This window comes from Lissotriton helveticus, chromosome 4_2, assembly GCF_964261635.1.
Source record: "Lissotriton helveticus chromosome 4_2, aLisHel1.1, whole genome shotgun sequence".
NCBI classification, from domain to species: Eukaryota; Metazoa; Chordata; class Amphibia; order Caudata; family Salamandridae; genus Lissotriton; species Lissotriton helveticus.
Window position 1 is genome coordinate 102,120,430 of NC_136064.1, and position 19,208 is coordinate 102,139,637.

The window sequence follows — 19,208 nt, forward strand, 5'->3', positions numbered from 1 at the left end:
AGAAGAGGCTGCGGTGACAGTGTCAGACGAGAAGAGGCTGTGGTGACGGTGTCCGATGAGAAGAGGCTGTGGTGACGGTGTCAGAGGAGAAGAGGCTGCGGTGACGGTGTCAGAGGAGAAGAGGCTGCGGTGACGGTGTCAGAGGAGAAGAGGCTGTGGTGACGGTGTCAGTTGAGAAGAGGCTGCGGTGACGGTGTCAGTTGAGAAGAGGCTGCGATGACGGTGTCAGTTGAGAAGAGGCTGCGGTGATGGTGTTACAGGAGAAGAGGCTGCAGTGACGGTGTCAGATTAGAAGAGGCTGTGGTGACGGTGTCAGAAGAGAAGAGGCTGTGGTGACGGTGTCAGTTGAGAAGAGGCTGCGGTGACGGTGTCAGAAGAGAAGAAGCTGTGGTGACAATGTAGGAAGAGAAGAGGCTGTGGTGACGGTGTCAGAGGAGAAGAGGCTGCAGTGACCATGTCAGATGACAGAGGCTGCGGTGATGGTGTTAGAGAAGAAGAGGCTGCGGTGACGGTGTTAGAGGAGAAGAGGCTGCAGTGACGGTGTTAGAGGAGAAGAGGCTGCGGTGATGGTGTTAGAGAAGAAGAGGCTGCGGTGACGGTGTTAGAGGAGAAGAGGCTGCGGTGACGGTGTCAGTTGATAAGAGGCTGCGGTGATGGTGTTACAGGAGAAGAGGCTGCAGTGACGGTGTCAGATGACAAGAGGCTGCGGTGATGGTGTTACAGGAGAAGAGGCTGCGGTGATGGTGTTACAGGAGAAGAGGCTGCGGTGACGGTGTCAGTTGAGAAGAGGCTGCGGTGACGGTGTCAGTTGAGAAGAGGCTGCGGTGATGGTGTCCGATGAGAAGAGGCTGTGGTGACGGTGTCAGAGGAGAAGAGGCTGTGGTGACGGTGTCAGAAGAGAAGAAGCTGTGGTGACAATGTAGGAAGAGAAGAGGCTGTGGTGACGGTGTCAGAGGAGAAGAGGCTGCACTGACGGTGTCAGATGACAAGAGGGTGCGGTGATGGTGTTAGAGCAGAAGAGGCTGCGGTGATGGTGTTACAGGAGAAGAGGCTGCAGTGACGGTGTCAGATGACAAGAGGCTGCGGTGATGGTGTTAGAGGAGAAGAGGCTGTGGTGACGGTGTTACAGGAGAAGAGGCTGCAGTGACGGTGTCAGATAAGAAGAGGCTGCGGTGACGGTGTCAGAAGAGAAGAGGCTGTGGTGACGGTGTCAGTTGAGAAGAGGCTGCGGTGATGGTGTCCGATGAAAAGAGGCTGTGGTGACGGTGTCAGTTGAGAAGAGGCTGCGGTGACGGTGTCAGTTGAGAAGAGGCTGCGGTGACGGTGTCAGTTGAGAAGAGGCTGCGGTGACTGTGTCAGAGGAGAAGAGGCTGCGGTGACTGTGTCAGAGGAGAAGAGGCTGTGGTGACTGTGTCAGAGGAGAAGAGGCTGTGGTGATGGTGTCAGAAGAGAAGAAGCTGTGGTGACAATGTAGGAAGAGAAGAGGCTGTGGTGACGGTGTCAGAGGAGAAGAGGCTGCAGTGACCATGTCAGATGACAAGAGGCTGCGGTGATGGTGTTAGAGGAGAAGAGGCTGCAGTGATGGTGTTACAGGAGAAGAGGCAGCAGTGACGGTGTCAGATGACAAGAGGCTGCGGTGATGGTGTTAGAGAAGAAGAGGCTGCGGTGACGGTGTTAGAGGAGAAGAGGCTGCAGTGACGGTGTCAGAGGAGAAGAGGCTGCGGTGACGGTGTTAGAGAAGAAGAGGCTGCGGTGACGGTGTTAGAGGAGAAGAGGCTGCGGTGATGGTGTTACAGGAGAAGAGGCTGCAGTGACGGTGTCAGATGACAAGAGGCTGCGGTGATGGTGTTACAGGAGAAGAGGCTGCGGTGACAGTGTTAGAGGAGAAGAGGCTGCGGTGACGGTGTCAGTTGAGAAGAGGCTGCGGTGACGGTGTCCGATGAGAAGAGGCTGTGGTGACGGTGTCAGAGGAGAAGAGGCTGCGGGGACGGTGTCAGTTGAGAACAGGCTGCGGTGATGGTGTCCGATGAGAAGAGGCTGTGGTGACGGTGTCAGAGGAGAAGAGGCTGTGGTGACGGTGTCAGAAGAGAAGAAGCTGTGGTGACGGTGTGAGAGGAGAAGAGGCTGCGGTGACGGTGTCAGAGGAGAAGAGGCTGCAGTGACGGTGTCAGATGACAAGAGGGTGCGGTGATGGTGTTAGAGGAGAAGAGGCTGCGGTGATGGTGTTACAGGAGAAGAGGCTGCAGTGACGGTGTTAGAGGAGAAGAGGCTGCGGTGACGGTGTCAGTTGAGAAGAGGCTGCGGTGATGGTGTTACAGGAGAAGAGGCTGCAGTGACGGTGTCAGATGACAAGAGGCTGCGGTGATGGTGTTACAGGAGAAGAGGCTGCGGTGACGGTGTTAGAGGAGAAGAGGCTGCGGTGACGGTGTTAGAGGAGAAGAGGCTGCGGTGACGGTGTCAGTTGAGAAGAGGCTGCAGTGACGGTGTCAGATAAGAAGAGGCTGTGGTGACGGTGTCAGAAGAGAAGAGGCTGTGGTGACGGTGTTAGAGGAGAAGAGGCTGCTGTGACGGTGTCAGTTGAGAAGAGGCTTCGGTGACGGTGTCAGTTGAGAAGAGGCTGCGGTGATGGTGTTAGAGGAGAAGAGGCTGCGGTGACGGTGTTAGAGGAGAAGAGGCTGTGGTGACGGTGTCAGTTGAGAAGAGGCTGCAGTGACGGTGTCAGATGAGAAGAGGCTGTGGTGACGGTGTCAGAAGAGAAGAGGCTGTGGTGACGGTGTCCGATGAGAAGAGGCTGTGGTGACGGTGTCAGAAGAGAAGAGGCTGTGGTGACGGTGTCAGTTGAGAAGAGGCTGCGGTGATGGTGTTAGAGGAGAAGAGGCTGCGGTGACGGTGTTAGAGGAGAAGAGGCTGCGGTGACGGTGTCAATTGAGAAGAAGCTGCGGTGATGGTGTCAGTTGAGAAGAGGCTGCAGTGACGGTGTCCGATGAGAAGAGGCTGTGGTGACGGTGTCAGTTGAGAAGAGGCTGCGGTGATGGTGTTAGAGGAGAAGAGGCTGCGGTGACGGTGTTAGAGGAGAAGAGGCTGCGGTGACGGTGTCAATTGAGAAGAAGCTGCGGTGATGGTGTCAGTTGAGAAGAGGCTGCAGTGACGGTGTCCGATGAGAAGAGGCTGCGGTGATGGTGTCAGATAAGAAGAGGCTGTGGTGACGGTGTCAGAAGAGAAGAGGCTGTGGTGACGGTGTTAGAGGAGAAGAGGCTGCGGTGACGGTGTTAGAGGAGACGAGGCTGTGGTGAGGGTGTTAGAGGAGAAGAGGCGGCGGTGACGGTGTGAGACGAGAAGAGGCTGTGGTGACGGTGTTAGAGGAGAAGAGGCTGCGGTGACGGTGTTAGAGGAGAAGAGGCTGTGGTGAGGGTGTTAGAGGAGAAGAGGCTGCGGTGACGGTGTCAGTTGAGAAGAGGCTGCGGTGACGGTGTCAGTTGAGAAGAGGCTGTGGTGACGGTGTCCGATGATAAGAGGCTGTGGTGACGGTGTCAGAGGAGAAGAGGCTGTGGTGACGGTGTCAGAAGAGAAGAAGCTGTGGTGACAATGTAGGAAGAGAAGAGGCTGTGGTGACGGTGTCAGAGGAGAAGAGGCTGTGGTGACGGTGTCCGATGAGAAGAGGCTGTGGTGACGGTGTCAGAGGAGAAGAGGCTGCAGTGACGGTGTCAGATGAGAAGAGGCTGCGGGGATGGTGTTAGAGGAGAAGAGGCTGCAGTGACGGTGTCAGATAAGAGGAGGCTCCAGTGATGTTGTTACAGGAGAAGAGGCTGCGGTGATGGTGTTACAGGAGAAGAGGCTGCGGTGATGGTGTTACAGGAGAAGAGGCTGCGGTGATGTATCAGATAAGAAGAGGCTGCGTGAGTGTCAGGTGCGTGGAGGCTGCAGTGACACAACAGCACAGGCAGTGACATCACTGGAACTCCCATCATACCCCTACACAGGAAGTGATGTCACTTAATTTCCCATCATACATCCGTACAGAAAGTGACATTACTGGTTTTCCCACCAAAACCGCCTTTAAAAAAAGAAACCAAGCAAGAGGACCTCATTTCCCATCACCAGAGGAAATGACATCACGGCACCGTGACCTCCTCCCCCCTCCCAGAACCTACATAGTGGCAGCTGCAACATGGACCCACAGCAGGGGCATGCAGTGGGCCCACTGCTGGAGCGCCGCTGGCATACCAAACACAAGCCTGTCTGCTCCAGTCCGCGTATGGACTGCACCCAGCACTAGAAACGCTGGTCTGACCACCGCCCAGTGACACTCTGCAGCATTTTGTACGTCACTAGATCCTAAATGTCGTTCCTCCAACTGCTGCTGTGCCTCACACCTTGGTAGGAGCTTTCATCTGCCACCACTGCTGGTTCTCTAGTAGCCACACACCCACACCCCCTGCAAATACAAACAACGCCCTCAAACCCCTCCCAACACACATGTCACACAAGCACCAACAGCACCTACAACCCCACTCTACACCACATATCGCAGCAAACTTGCACATCAACACCAACTAGCAAGTATACTTCTCAATACACGATCACTTCAAGCCCACAATGAAAATATGGGACCTTCTGAGAAACGACGCACCTACCACCCACTTTATTACAGAGACCTGGTTCACTCCTATCATCGCTATGGCAATCTCAGTGGGCCACAAGATCGCTCGACAGGGCCACCTTCAGAAGCCAGGAAGAGGACTCGCTATCATCTATAAGGAATCCATCACATGCACAACATTCGCGGAGACCGCCACCTCATTCATGGAGCACCTGCACTTCAAGCTGCAAATCTGAGAAATCTGAGAAAACTTCACCCAAACTGCAATCCTCACCTATTAACTAACCGGACCATTGGCCACCTTTACCCACCTCATCACCAACTTCGCTGCTCCGCTCACCATCGACTCCAGAACCTGCATTCTCCTTGGTGACCTCAGCTTTCACCTGGAAGAATGAAATGACCCCTGCTCCTCAGCCTTCCTTAAAAGCTTGAGCATCAACAGACTCGACCAGCGTGTCCTGGAACCAACACACACTGCAGGAAACATACTGGACCCCATCTTCACCACAAGCGACAGCTTCAAATACAAATCCGCCACACACCTCATATGGACCGACCACTCCAACATCCACTCCAAAATCAACACACCTCGAGTCAACACCCCTACCAGGTTCAGCATTCCAGGATGCAGCTGGGACAAAATCACAGAAGCCGAGTGGTTAAGCGCCCTCAGCACAGATCAACCGAGCCCCAGAGTCAGCCCGTCAAGCACATCTGCAACTTCAACAACTGGATCAAGAACTGCGCGGACTCCCTCACACTCATGAAATACCACAAGCATACTAGATCAAACAAATAGGCCAGCTGATACACAGAAGACCTCTGAGACAAAAAATTACTCTGTAAACACCTAGGAAGGAAATGGAGAGTGAGCCATGACACCACTGATAGAACTACCTACAAAGCTGCACTCAATCGCCATCACCAGCAAATGTTTATTTATTTGAGTTTTATCTAGGGATGGCTAGATCCAAAGGTATCAGAGCGCTTCACATGATTTGAGAATAAGCTTACAAGGAGTACATGACGAAAGTCAAATGGGATTAACAAACTGTCATATAAACAAATATAGGACAACCGAGCAATAAAATAGTCCACGGTAAGGATACAGTTACATAGAACAATCAAGCAATTGGGTAATGGAGAAGGGGACGGATTTAAGAGACACCAATAATAAAGTACTAGAGGACCACATTCAAAGAAGCTCCAACAGCTGCAAGGAGATCTTGTCGATGGTTAAGGATTTTGCCTCACCCACTGTCACCAACATCGCTGCCTCCCTGCAACTCTGCGAAAACCTATCCTACTTCTTCCACAGAAAATAGCAAAAATCTGCAATAATTTCACACACCAACCCAACCCCATAGAAGTCATCGCTAACCTATCCACAACCAACCATGATGGCCACCTGACCAAATGGACAATCCTCAACAGAAACGACACAGCGGCAATCATGTGGACCATCCACTCAGGGACCCCAATGGACCCATACTCGCACCACATCTACAACCTGGGAACATCATCAATCAGCAGCACCCTGACCCACATCATCAACAACTCCTTCACGTCTGCCACTATCCTGGGAGAATGGAAACTTGCAGAATTCTAAACCCTCCTAAAGAAGCCCACAGCTGACCCGAATCAACTGAGCAACTTCTGACCCATCTCCCTACTGTTCTATCCAGTCAAAGTGATTGAGAAGATCAACAACAAGCAACTCACAACCCACCTCGAACTTCACCATCTTCTAGACAACACTCAATCAGGATTCCGAAAGAACCACAGCAGAGAAACAGCGCTCATCATGACCACCAATGACATTCAAATAACACTGGACTGAGGAGAAACAGCAGCCCTCATCCTGCTCGACCTCTCTGCAGCCTTCAACACTGTCTCCCATAACACCCTCACAGAAGACCGTACGAAATTGGCAAACAAGGATCCGCTGGATCAGTTCCTTCCTCACGAGAAGAACCCAAAGAGTCAGGCTGCCACCCTTCACATCAGGGACCAAGAAATTGATATCTGAAGTTCCACAGGGATCCTCAGCCCCATCCTTTTCAAAATATACATGACACTGATCGCCTATGTGATTACAAGAAATCACTGTCATCTCCTACACCAATGGCACCCAACTCATCCTCTCCCTGACAAACAAAACAACTGCCAACAGAACTAACTTCCCCGACTGCATGATTATGGTAGCAAACTGGATACAAACCAAGTGCCTGCAGTTCAACCCCGACAATATGGGAGTGCTGGTATTTGGCAACAAAACCTCCACTTGGAAGTCCACCTGGTGACCAATGGAGCTAGGCCCAACACCCACAGACCGTGCAAGAAATGTAAGGCTTATCCTGGGCAACAACCTCAACATAACAACTCAAGTCAATGCAGGGTGCATCTCCTGCTTCCACATCGTACGCATGATGTGCAAGAACTTCAAATGGTTGCCTCAGAACACCAGACGGACCATCATGCAAGCATTCATCACCAGCAGACAGCACTACAGCAACACACTCTATGCCAGAATCTCCAAACAAATCCTACACAGACTCTAGACCATCCAGAGCAATGCTGCAAGACCCGTACTCAACATCCTATGCTGCACCCACATCACACAGCACCACAGGAAGCCTCATTGGCTCCCCATTCACAAGCACAGCCGGTTCAAACTTCTCATAAACATATACAATGCACGACACAACACAGGAACAGAACACCTGAACAGCTGCATACAACTTTCACCAACCCACCAAACACCTATGCTTTGCCTCACTCTTACAGCTACACATTCCCGGCATCCACAAAAGCGAAACCGGAGATAACTCATTTTCCTACATCGTACCCAAGACATGGAGCGACCCCTCTCAACACATCACAGCCTTCTCCTCACATCTTGAGTTCTGCAAGACGCTGAAGATCTAGCGCTTTATATAGGCACCTTGGGGACCACATACTTACAAACCTGCCCAAGCGCATAGATACCTTCCCGGGTGATTAATGCGCTATGTATATTAATATAATTAAACAACAACGGTCCTTGACAAAGGAAGATAAACATTAGGATAATTATAGGCTACAATCTGGGCTATAATGAACATGAAGTCCAGCCGGACTTCGAAATTTATTTAATACTGAAATAAGTAAAAATAACCAAACAACAGTAAAGCAGTGGGACACAGTCCTTTATCCACAAGGCTAGACAAACAATGCACAATACAAATAACGAGGAATTTTCAGGCAATTGAAAAGTGAAGGAGCAAAAAATTAGAATCAATTTGCTTCACATATGTAGAACAAACATGATTTGGCACAAAATTGTGAACTGGTGTTTAGACTACATAATCTGTCGACGGCGTTTCGATCCAGTTACAATTATGGATCACCATCAGGACATTCAATGCTTTGCCTGAATTTAAAAGCCTGTATTTTCAAGGAGAAACAAGGGGACACATAGAAAGATGATTAGCAAGCGGTGTTACTCACAGAACCAAAAGCAGTCAGTTGACCATGCCATGCTTAAGGTGGTACCTGCCATTCGTGCAATTGAGTGTCACGCAATCTGTGCCAAATGAACACGGCGCATGTGCAAAAGCCTATTCGTGCATAGGGACGCGTTGGAATAAAAACAACCAAACGTGTGTGAAAGTATCAGCCAAGTGTCAGTCGTAATCAATTAACACAATTGTCATACGAAATAAGGTATAATAAATAATAAGGTATAATAAATAAATAAGCGGGTCCTTGTTACGTGTATCATTCACGCACCTCCATAGCTGCGCTTCTATATTCCACAGCCCTACTACGATTCGCGCATCCTGGGAACTTACTACTCACCTCGAGGTCAGCCCCATACTTCAGACCCCACCGATCCCTTGTCCCCGCGACTGGCCCTTCCATTAATTCCGGCTTTTACCTCCTCAGGCTGCGCTCCTGGTTTTAACATCCCTACCACGTTTCGCTCATCCAAGGAATCGACAATTCACCTCGTGGTAAGCCCCTTCACTCAGACCCCCACGTTACCCTGTCCATGTTACTGAGCCCAGCACTAATTCCGGTCTTAATCCTCTTAGGCTCCAGTATCCGGTAGCCTTACCATCACTTATTCCTCACACGCCCCGGTTGCCAACCTATACCGTCCCGGAGGTAAAACACTTACTGTCCCGGTCTCTATAGCGTAACCTTATTTCGTATGACAATTGTGTTAATTGATTACGACTGACACTTGGCTGATACTTTCACACACGTTTGGTTGTTTTTATTCCAACGCGTCCCTATGCACGAATAGGCTTTTGCACATGCGCCGTGTTCATTTGGCACAGATTGCGTGACACTCAATTGCACGAATGGCAGGTACCACCTTAAGCATGGCATGGTCAACTGACTGCTTTTGGTTCTGTGAGTAACACCGCTTGCTAATCATCTTTCTATGTGTCCCCTTGTTTCTCCTTGAAAATACAGGCTTTTAAATTCAGGCAAAGCATTGAATGTCCTGATGGTGATCCATAATTGTAACTGGATCGAAACGCCGTCGACAGATTATGTAGTCTAAACACCAGTTCACAATTTTGTGCCAAATCATGTTTGTTCTACATATGTGAAGCAAATTGATTCTAATTTTTTGCTCCTTCACTTTTCAATTGCCTGAAAATTCCTCGTTATTTGTATTGTGCATTGTTTGTCTAGCCTTGTGGATAAAGGACTGTGTCCCACTGCTTTACTGTTGTTTGGTTATTTTTACTTATTTCAGTATTAAATAAATTTCGAAGTCCGGCTGGACTTCATGTTCATTATAGCCCAGATTGTAGCCTAGAATTATCCTAATGTTTATCTTCCTTTGTCAAGGACCGTTGTTGTTTATTTAGATTGATATCCCTGTTCCTTGTTTACCTAGTGGGTCCCCTTGTTTCTAGGAAATAATAATGTATATTAATGTAACATAACATAACGATGCCAAACTAAAAGAGGCTGCAGTGACATCATCAGATGAGAAGAGGCTGCGGAGACAGTAACAGATGAGAAGAGGCTCAGGTGACGGTATCATATGAGAAGGTTCTGTGGTGACGGTGTCAGAAGACAAGAAGCTGTGTTGACGGTGTGAGACGAGAAGAGGCTGCGGTGACGGTGTGAGACGAGAAGAGGCTCTGGTGACGGTGTGAGACGAGAAGAGGCTGTGGTGATGGTGTGAGACGAGAAGAGGCTCTGGTGATGGTGTGAGACGAGAAGAAGCTGCGGTAACGGTGTGAGACGAGAAGAGGCTGTGGTGACGGTGTGAGACGAGAAGAAGCTGCGGTAACGGTGTGAGACGAGAAGAGGCTGTGGTGACGGTGTGAGACGAGAAGAGGCTGCAGTGACGGTGTGAGACGAGAAGAGGCTGCGGTGATGGTGTGAGACGAGAAGAGGCTGTGGTGACGGTGTGAGACGAGAAGAAGCTGCGGTAACGGTGTGAGACGAGAAGAGGCTGTGGTGACGGTGTGAGACGAGAAGAAGCTGCGGTAACGGTGTGAGACGAGAAAAAGCTGCGGTGACGGTGTCAGATGAGAAGAGGCTGCGGTGATGGTGTGAGACGAGAAGAGGCTGCGGTGACGGTGTGAGACGAGAAGAGGCGGCGGTGACGGTGTGAGACGAGAAGAAGCTGCGGTAACGGTGTGAGACGAGAAGAGGCTGTGGTGACGGTGTGAGACGAGAAGAGGCGGCGGTGACGGTGTGAGACGAGAAGAAGCTGCGGTAACGGTGTGAGACGAGAAGAGGCTGTGGTGACGGTGTGAGACGAGAAGAGGCTGTGGTGACGGTGTGAGACGAGAAGAAGCTGCGGTAACGGTGTGAGACGAGAAGAGGCTGTGGTGACGGTGTGAGACGAGAAGAGGCTGCAGTGACGGTGTGAGACGAGAAGAGGCTGCGGTGATGGTGTGAGACGAGAAGAGGCTGTGGTGACGGTGTGAGACGAGAAGAAGCTGCGGTAACGGTGTGAGACGAGAAGAGGCTGTGGTGACGGTGTGAGACGAGAAGAAGCTGCGGTAACGGTGTGAGACGAGAAAAAGCTGCGGTGACGGTGTCAGATGAGAAGAGGCTGCGGTGATGGTGTGAGACGAGAAGAGGCTGCGGTGACGGTGTGAGACGAGAAGAGGCGGCGGTGACGGTGTGAGACGAGAAGAAGCTGCGGTAACGGTGTGAGACGAGAAGAGGCTGTGGTGACGGTGTGAGACGAGAAGAGGCGGCGGTGACGGTGTGAGACGAGAAGAAGCTGCGGTAACGGTGTGAGACGAGAAGAGGCTGTGGTGACGGTGTGAGACGAGAAGAGGCTGTGGTGACGGTGTGAGACGAGAAGAGGCTGCGGTGACGGTGTGAGACGAGAAGAGGCGGCGGTGACGGTGTGAGACGAGAAGAGGCTGCGGTGACGGTGTGAGACGAGAAGAGGCGGCAGTGATGGTGGGAGATGGAAAGAGGCTGCGGTGACGGTGTGAGACGAGAAGAGGCTGCGGTGACGGTGTGAGACGAGAAGAGGCGGCGGTGACGGTGTGAGATGAGAAGAGGTTGCGGTGATGGTGGGAGATGGAAAGAGGCTGCGGTGACGGTGTGAGACGAGAAGAGGCTGTGGTGACGGTGTGAGATGGAAAGAGGCTGCGGTGACGGTGTGAGACGAGAAGAGGCTGTGGTGACGGTGTGAGACGAGAAGAGGCGGTGGTGACGGTGTGAGACGAGAAGAGGCTGTGGTGACGGTGTGAGACGAGAAGAGGCGGCGGTGACGGTGTGAGACGAGAAGAAGCTACGGTGACGGTGTCAGATGACAAGAGGCTGCAGTGATGGTGCGAGACGAGAAGAGGCTGCGGTGATGGTGTGAGACAAGAAGAGGCGGTGGTGACGGTGTGAGACGAGAAGAGGCTGCGGTGATGGTGTGAGATGAGAAGAGGCTGTGGTGACGGTGTGAGACAAGAAGAGGTGGTGGTGACGGTGTGAGACGAGAAGAGGCTGCGGTGATGGTGTGAGATGAGAAGAGGCTGTGGTGACGGTGTGAGACGAGAAGAGGCTGCGGTGATGGTGTGAGATGAGAAGAGGCTGTGGTGACGGTGTGAGATGAGAAGAGGCTGCAGTGACGGTGTGAGACGAGAAGAGGCTGCGGTGACGGTGTGAGACGAGAAGAGGCGGCGGTGACGGTGTGAGATGAGAAGAGGTTGCGGTGATGGTGTGAGACGAGAAGAGGCTGCGGTGATGGTGTGAGATGAGAAGAGGCGGTGGTGACGGTGTGAGATGAGAAGACGCTGTGGTGACGGTGTGAGACGAGAAGAGGCTGCGGTGATGGTGTGAGACGAGAAGAGGCTGCGGTGATGGTGTGAGACGAGAAGAGGCTGCGGTGATGGTGTGAGACGAGAAGAGGCTGCGGTGATGGTGTGAGACGAGAAGAGGCTGCGGTGACGGTGTGAGACGAGAAGAGGCGGCGGTGACGGTGTGAGACGAGAAGAAGCTGCGGTAACGGTGTGAGACGAGAAGAGGCTGAGGTGACGGTGTCAGATGAGAAGAGGCTGCAGTGATGGTGGGAGATGGAAAGAGGCTGCGGTGATGGTGTGAGACGAGAAGAAGCTGCAGTGATGGTGTGAGACGAGAAGAGGCTGCGGTGACGGTGTGAGACGAGAAGAGGCTGCGGTGACGGTGTGAGACGAGAAGAGGCGGCGGTGACGGTGTGAGATGAGAAGAGGCTGCGGTGATGGTGTGAGACGAGAAGAAGCTGCGGTGACAGTGTCAGATGAGAAGAGGCTGCGGTGATGGTGTGAGACGAGAAGAGGCGGCGGTGACGGTGTGAGACGAGAAGAAGCTGCGGTAACGGTGTGAGACGAGAAGAGGCTGTGGTGACGGTGTGAGACGAGAAGAGGCGGCGGTGACGGTGTGAGACGAGAAGAAGCTGCGGTAACGGTGTGAGACGAGAAGAGGCTGTGGTGACGGTGTGAGATGAGAAGAGGCTGCAGTGACGGTGTGAGACGAGAAGAGGCTGCGGTGACGGTGTGAGACGAGAAGAGGCTGTGGTGACGGTGTGAGATGAGAAGAGGCTGCAGTGACGGTGTGAGACGAGAAGAAGCTGCGGTAACGGTGTGAGACGAGAAGAGGCTGTGGTGACGGTGTGAGACGAGAAGAGGCTGTGGTGACGGTGTGAGACGAGAAGAGGCTGCGGTGACGGTGTGAGACGAGAAGAGGCGGCGGTGACGGTGTGAGATGAGAAGAGGTTGCGGTGATGGTGGGAGATGGAAAGAGGCTGCGGTGACGGTGTGAGACGAGAAGAGGCTGTGGTGACGGTGTGAGACGAGAAGAGGCGGCGGTGACGGTGTGAGATGAGAAGAGGTTGCGGTGATGGTGGGAGATGGAAAGAGGCTGCGGTGACGGTGTGAGACGAGAAGAGGCTGTGGTGACGGTGTGAGATGGAAAGAGGCTGCGGTGACGGTGTGAGACGAGAAGAGGCTGTGGTGACGGTGTGAGACGAGAAGAGGCGGCGGTGACGGTGTGAGACGAGAAAAGGCTGTGGTGACGGTGTGAGACGAGAAGAGGCGGCGGTGACGGTGTGAGACGAGAAGAAGCTGCGGTGACGGTGTCAGATGAGAAGAGGCTGCGGTGATGGTGTGAGACGAGAAGAGGCTGTGGTGACGGTGTGAGACGAGAAGAGGCTGTGGTGACGGTGTGAGACGAGAAGAGGCTGCGGTGACGGTGCGAGACGAGAAGAGGCTGCGGTGATGGTGTGAGACAAGAAGAGGCGGTGGTGACGGTGTGAGACGAGAAGAGGCTGCGGTGATGTTGTGAGATGAGAAGAGGCTGTGGTGACGGTGTGAGATGAGAAGAGGCTGTGGTGACGGTGTGAGACAAGAACAGGCGGTGGTGACGGTGTGAGACGAGAAGAGGCTGCGGTGATGGTGTGAGATGAGAAGAGGCTGTGGTGACGGTGTGAGACAAGAAGAGGCGGTGGTGACGGTGTGAGACGAGAAGAGGCTGCGGTGATGGTGTGAGATGAGAAGAGGCTGTGGTGACGGTGTGAGATGAGAAGAGGCTGCAGTGACGGTGTGAGATGAGAAGAGGCTGTGGTGACGGTGTGAGATGAGAAGAGGCTGTGGTGACGGTGTGAGATGAGAAGAGGCTGTGGTGACGGTGTGAGACGAGAAGAGGCGGCGGTGACGGTGTGAGACGAGAAGAAGCTGCGGTGACGGTGTCAGATGAGAAGAGGCTGCGGTGATGGTGTGAGACGAGAAGAGGCTGTGGTGACGGTGTGAGACGAGAAGAGGCTGTGGTGACGGTGTGAGACGAGAAGAGGCTGCGGTGACGGTGCGAGACGAGAAGAGGCTGCGGTGATGGTGTGAGACAAGAAGAGGCGGTGGTGACGGTGTGAGACGAGAAGAGGCTGCGGTGATGTTGTGAGATGAGAAGAGGCTGTGGTGACGGTGTGAGATGAGAAGAGGCTGTGGTGACGGTGTGAGACAAGAACAGGCGGTGGTGACGGTGTGAGACGAGAAGAGGCTGCGGTGATGGTGTGAGATGAGAAGAGGCTGTGGTGACGGTGTGAGACAAGAAGAGGCGGTGGTGACGGTGTGAGACGAGAAGAGGCTGCGGTGACGGTGTGAGACGAGAAGAGGCGGCGGTGACGGTGTGAGATGAGAAGAGGTTGCGGTGATGGTGTGAGACGAGAAGAGGCTGCGGTGATGGTGTGAGATGAGAAGAGGCGGTGGTGACGGTGTGAGATGAGAAGACGCTGTGGTGACGGTGTGAGACGAGAAGAGGCTGCGGTGATGGTGTGAGACGAGAAGAGGCTGCGGTGATGGTGTGAGACGAGAAGAGGCTGCGGTGATGGTGTGAGACGAGAAGAGGCTGCGGTGACGGTCTCAGATGAGAAGAGGCTGTGGAGACAATGTGAGACGAGAAGAGGCGGCGGTGACGGTGTGAGACGAGAAGAAGCTGCGGTAACGGTGTGAGACGAGAAGAGGCTGAGGTGACGGTGTCAGATGAGAAGAGGCTGCAGTGATGGTGGGAGATGGAAAGAGGCTGCGGTGATGGTGTGAGATGAGAAGAGGCTGCAGTGATGGTGTGAGACGAGAAGAGGCTGCGGTGACGGTGTGAGACGAGAAGAGGCTGCGGTGACGGTGTGAGACGAGAAGAGGCGGCGGTGACGGTGTGAGATGAGAAGAGGCTGCGGTGATGGTGTGAGACGAGAAGAAGCTGCGGTGACAGTGTCAGATGAGAAGAGGCTGCGGTGATGGTGTGAGACGAGAAGAGGCGGCGGTGACGGTGTGAGACGAGAAGAAGCTGCGGTAACGGTGTGAGACGAGAAGAGGCTGTGGTGACGGTGTGAGACGAGAAGAGGCGGCGGTGACGGTGTGAGACGAGAAGAAGCTGCGGTAACGGTGTGAGACGAGAAGAGGCTGTGGTGACGGTGTGAGATGAGAAGAGGCTGCAGTGACGGTGTGAGACGAGAAGAGGCTGCGGTGACGGTGTGAGACGAGAAGAGGCTGTGGTGACGGTGTGAGATGAGAAGAGGCTGCAGTGACGGTGTGAGACGAGAAGAAGCTGCGGTAACGGTGTGAGACGAGAAGAGGCTGTGGTGACGGTGTGAGACGAGAAGAGGCTGTGGTGACGGTGTGAGACGAGAAGAGGCTGCGGTGACGGTGTGAGACGAGAAGAGGCGGCGGTGACGGTGTGAGATGAGAAGAGGTTGCGGTGACGGTGTGAGACGAGAAGAAGCTGCGGTGACGGTGTGAGACGAGAAGAGGCGGCGGTGACGGTGTGAGATGAGAAGAGGTTGCGGTGATGGTGGGAGATGGAAAGAGGCTGCGGTGACGGTGTGAGACGAGAAGAGGCTGTGGTGACGGTGTGAGACGAGAAGAGGCGGCGGTGACGGTGTGAGATGAGAAGAGGTTGCGGTGATGGTGGGAGATGGAAAGAGGCTGCGGTGACGGTGTGAGACGAGAAGAGGCTGTGGTGACGGTGTGAGACGAGAAGAGGCTGTGGTGACGGTGTGAGATGGAAAGAGGCTGCGGTGACGGTGTGAGACGAGAAGAGGCTGTGGTGACGGTGTGAGACGAGAAGAGGCGGCGGTGACGGTGTGAGACGAGAAGAGGCTGTGGTGACGGTGTGAGACGAGAAGAGGCGGCGGTGACGGTGTGAGACGAGAAGAAGCTACGGTGACGGTGTCAGATGACAAGAGGCTGCAGTGATGGTGCGAGACGAGAAGAGGCTGCGGTGATGGTGTGAGACAAGAAGAGGCGGTGGTGACGGTGTGAGACGAGAAGAGGCTGCGGTGATGGTGTAAGATGAGAAGAGGCTGTGGTGACGGTGTGAGATGAGAAGAGGCTGTGGTGACGGTGTGAGACAAGAACAGGCGGTGGTGACGGTGTGAGACGAGAAGAGGCTGCGGTGATGGTGTGAGATGAGAAGAGGCTGTGGTGACGGTGTGAGACAAGAAGAGGCGGTGGTGACGGTGTGAGACGAGAAGAGGCTGCGGTGATGGTGTGAGATGAGAAGAGGCTGTGGTGACGGTGTGAGATGAGAAGAGGCTGCAGTGACGGTGTGAGACGAGAAGAGGCTGCGGTGACGGTGTGAGACGAGAAGAGGCGGCGGTGACGGTGTGAGATGAGAAGAGGTTGCGGTGATGGTGTGAGACGAGAAGAGGCTGCGGTGATGGTGTGAGATGAGAAGAGGCGGTGGTGACGGTGTGAGATGAGAAGACGCTGTGGTGACGGTGTGAGACGAGAAGAGGCTGCGGTGATGGTGTGAGACGAGAAGAGGCTGCGGTGATGGTGTGAGACGAGAAGAGGCTGCGGTGATGGTGTGAGACGAGAAGAGGCTGCGGTGACGGTCTCAGATGAGAAGAGGCTGTGGAGACGGTGTGAGACGAGAAGAGGCGGCGGTGACGGTGTGAGACGAGAAGAAGCTGCGGTAACGGTGTGAGACGAGAAGAGGCTGAGGTGACGGTGTCAGATGAGAAGAGGCTGCAGTGATGGTGGGAGATGGAAAGAGGCTGCGGTGATGGTGTGAGATGAGAAGAGGCTGCAGTGATGGTGTGAGACGAGAAGAGGCTGCGGTGACGGTGTGAGACGAGAAGAGGCTGCGGTGACGGTGTGAGACGAGAAGAGGCGGCGGTGACGGTGTGAGATGAGAAGAGGCTGCGGTGATGGTGTGAGACGAGAAGAAGCTGCGGTGACAGTGTCAGATGAGAAGAGGCTGCGGTGATGGTGTGAGACGAGAAGAGGCGGCGGTGACGGTGTGAGACGAGAAGAAGCTGCGGTAACGGTGTGAGACGAGAAGAGGCTGTGGTGACGGTGTGAGACGAGAAGAGGCGGCGGTGACGGTGTGAGACGAGAAGAAGCTGCGGTAACGGTGTGAGACGAGAAGAGGCTGTGGTGACGGTGTGAGATGAGAAGAGGCTGCAGTGACGGTGTGAGACGAGAAGAAGCTGCGGTAACGGTGTGAGACGAGAAGAGGCTGTGGTGACGGTGTGAGACGAGAAGAGGCTGTGGTGACGGTGTGAGACGAGAAGAGGCTGCGGTGACGGTGTGAGACGAGAAGAGGCGGCGGTGACGGTGTGAGATGAGAAGAGGTTGCGGTGATGGTGGGAGATGGAAAGAGGCTGCGGTGACGGTGTGAGACGAGAAGAGGCTGTGGTGACGGTGTGAGACGAGAAGAGGCGGCGGTGACGGTGTGAGATGAGAAGAGGTTGCGGTGATGGTGGGAGATGGAAAGAGGCTGCGGTGACGGTGTGAGACGAGAAGAGGCTGTGGTGACGGTGTGAGATGGAAAGAGGCTGCGGTGACGGTGTGAGACGAGAAGAGGCTGTGGTGACGGTGTGAGACGAGAAGAGGCGGCGGTGACGGTGTGAGACGAGAAGAGGCTGTGGTGACGGTGTGAGACGAGAAGAGGCGGCGGTGACGGTGTGAGACGAGAAGAAGCTACGGTGACGGTGTCAGATGACAAGAGGCTGCAGTGATGGTGCGAGACGAGAAGAGGCTGCGGTGATGGTGTGAGACAAGAAGAGGCGGTGGTGACGGTGTGAGACGAGAAGAGGCTGCGGTGATGGTGTGAGATGAGAAGAGGCTGTGGTGACGGTGTGAGATGAGAAGAGGCTGTGGTGACGGTGTGAGACAAGAACAGGCGGTGGTGACGGTGTGAGACGAGAAGAGGCTGCGGTGATGGTGTGAGATGAGAAGAGGCTGTGGTGACGGTGTGAGACAAGAAGAGGCGGTGGTGACGGTGTGAGACGAGAAGAGGCTGCGGTGATGGTGTGAGATGAGAAGAGGCTGTGGTGACGGTGTGAGATGAGAAGAGGCTGCAGTGACGGTGTGAGACGAGAAGAGGCTGCGGTGACGGTGTGAGACGAGAAGAGGCGGCGGTGACGGTGTGAGATGAGAAGAGGTTGCGGTGATGGTGTGAGACGAGAAGAGGCTGCGGTGATGGTGTGAGATGAGAAGAGGCGGTGGTGACGGTGTGAGATGAGAAGACGCTGTGGTGACGGTGTGAGACGAGAAGAGGCTGCGGTGATGGTGTGAGACGAGAAGAGGCTGCGGTGATGGTGTGAGACGAGAAGAGGCTGCGGTGATGGTGTGAGACGAGAAGAGGCTGCGGTGACGGTCTCAGATGAGAAGAGGCTGTGGAGACAATGTGAGACGAGAAGAGGCGGCGGTGATGGTGTGAGACGAGAAGAGGCTGAGGTGACGGTGTCAGATGAGAAGAGGCTGCAGTGATGGTGGGAGATGGAAAGAGGCTGCGGTGATGGTGTGAGATGAGAAGAGGCTGCAGTGATGGTGTGAGACGAGAAGAGGCTGCGGTGACGGTGTGAGACGAGAAGAGGCTGCGGTGACGGTGTGAGACGAGAAGAGGCGGCGGTGACGGTGTGAGATGAGAAGAGGCTGCGGTGATGGTGTGAGACGAGAAGAAGCTGCGGTGACAGTGTCAGATGAGAAGAGGCTGCGGTGATGGTGTGAGACGAGAAGAGGCGGCGGTGACGGTGTGAGACGAGAAGAAGCTGCGGTAACGGTGTGAGACGAGAAGAGGCTGTGGTGACGGTGTGAGACGAGAAGAGGCGGCGGTGACGGTGTGAGACGAGAAGACGCTGCGGTAACGGTGTGAGACGAGAAGAGGCTGTGGTGACGGTGTGAGATGAGAAGAGGCTGCAGTGACGGTGTGAGACGAGAAGAGGCTGCGGTGACGGTGTGAGACGAGAAGAGGCTGTGGTGACGGTGTGAGATGAGAAGAGGCTGCAGTGACGGTGTGAGACGAGAAGAGGCTGCGGTGACGGTGTGAGACGAGAAGAGGCGGCGGTGACGGTGTGAGATGAGAAGAGGTTGCGGTGATGGTGGGAGATGGAAAGAGGCTGCGGTGACGGTGTGAGACGAGAAGAGGCTGTGGTGACGGTGTGAGATGGAAAGAGGCTGCGGTGACGGTGTGAGACGAGAAGAGGCTGTGGTGACGGTGTGAGATGGAAAGAGGCTGCGGTGACGGTGTGAGACGAGAAGAGGCTGTGGTGACGGTGTGAGACGAGAAGAGGCGGCGGTGACGGTGTGAGACGAGAAGAAGCTACGGTGACGGTGTCAGATGACAAGAGGCTGCAGTGATGGTGCGAGACGAGAAGAGGCTGCGG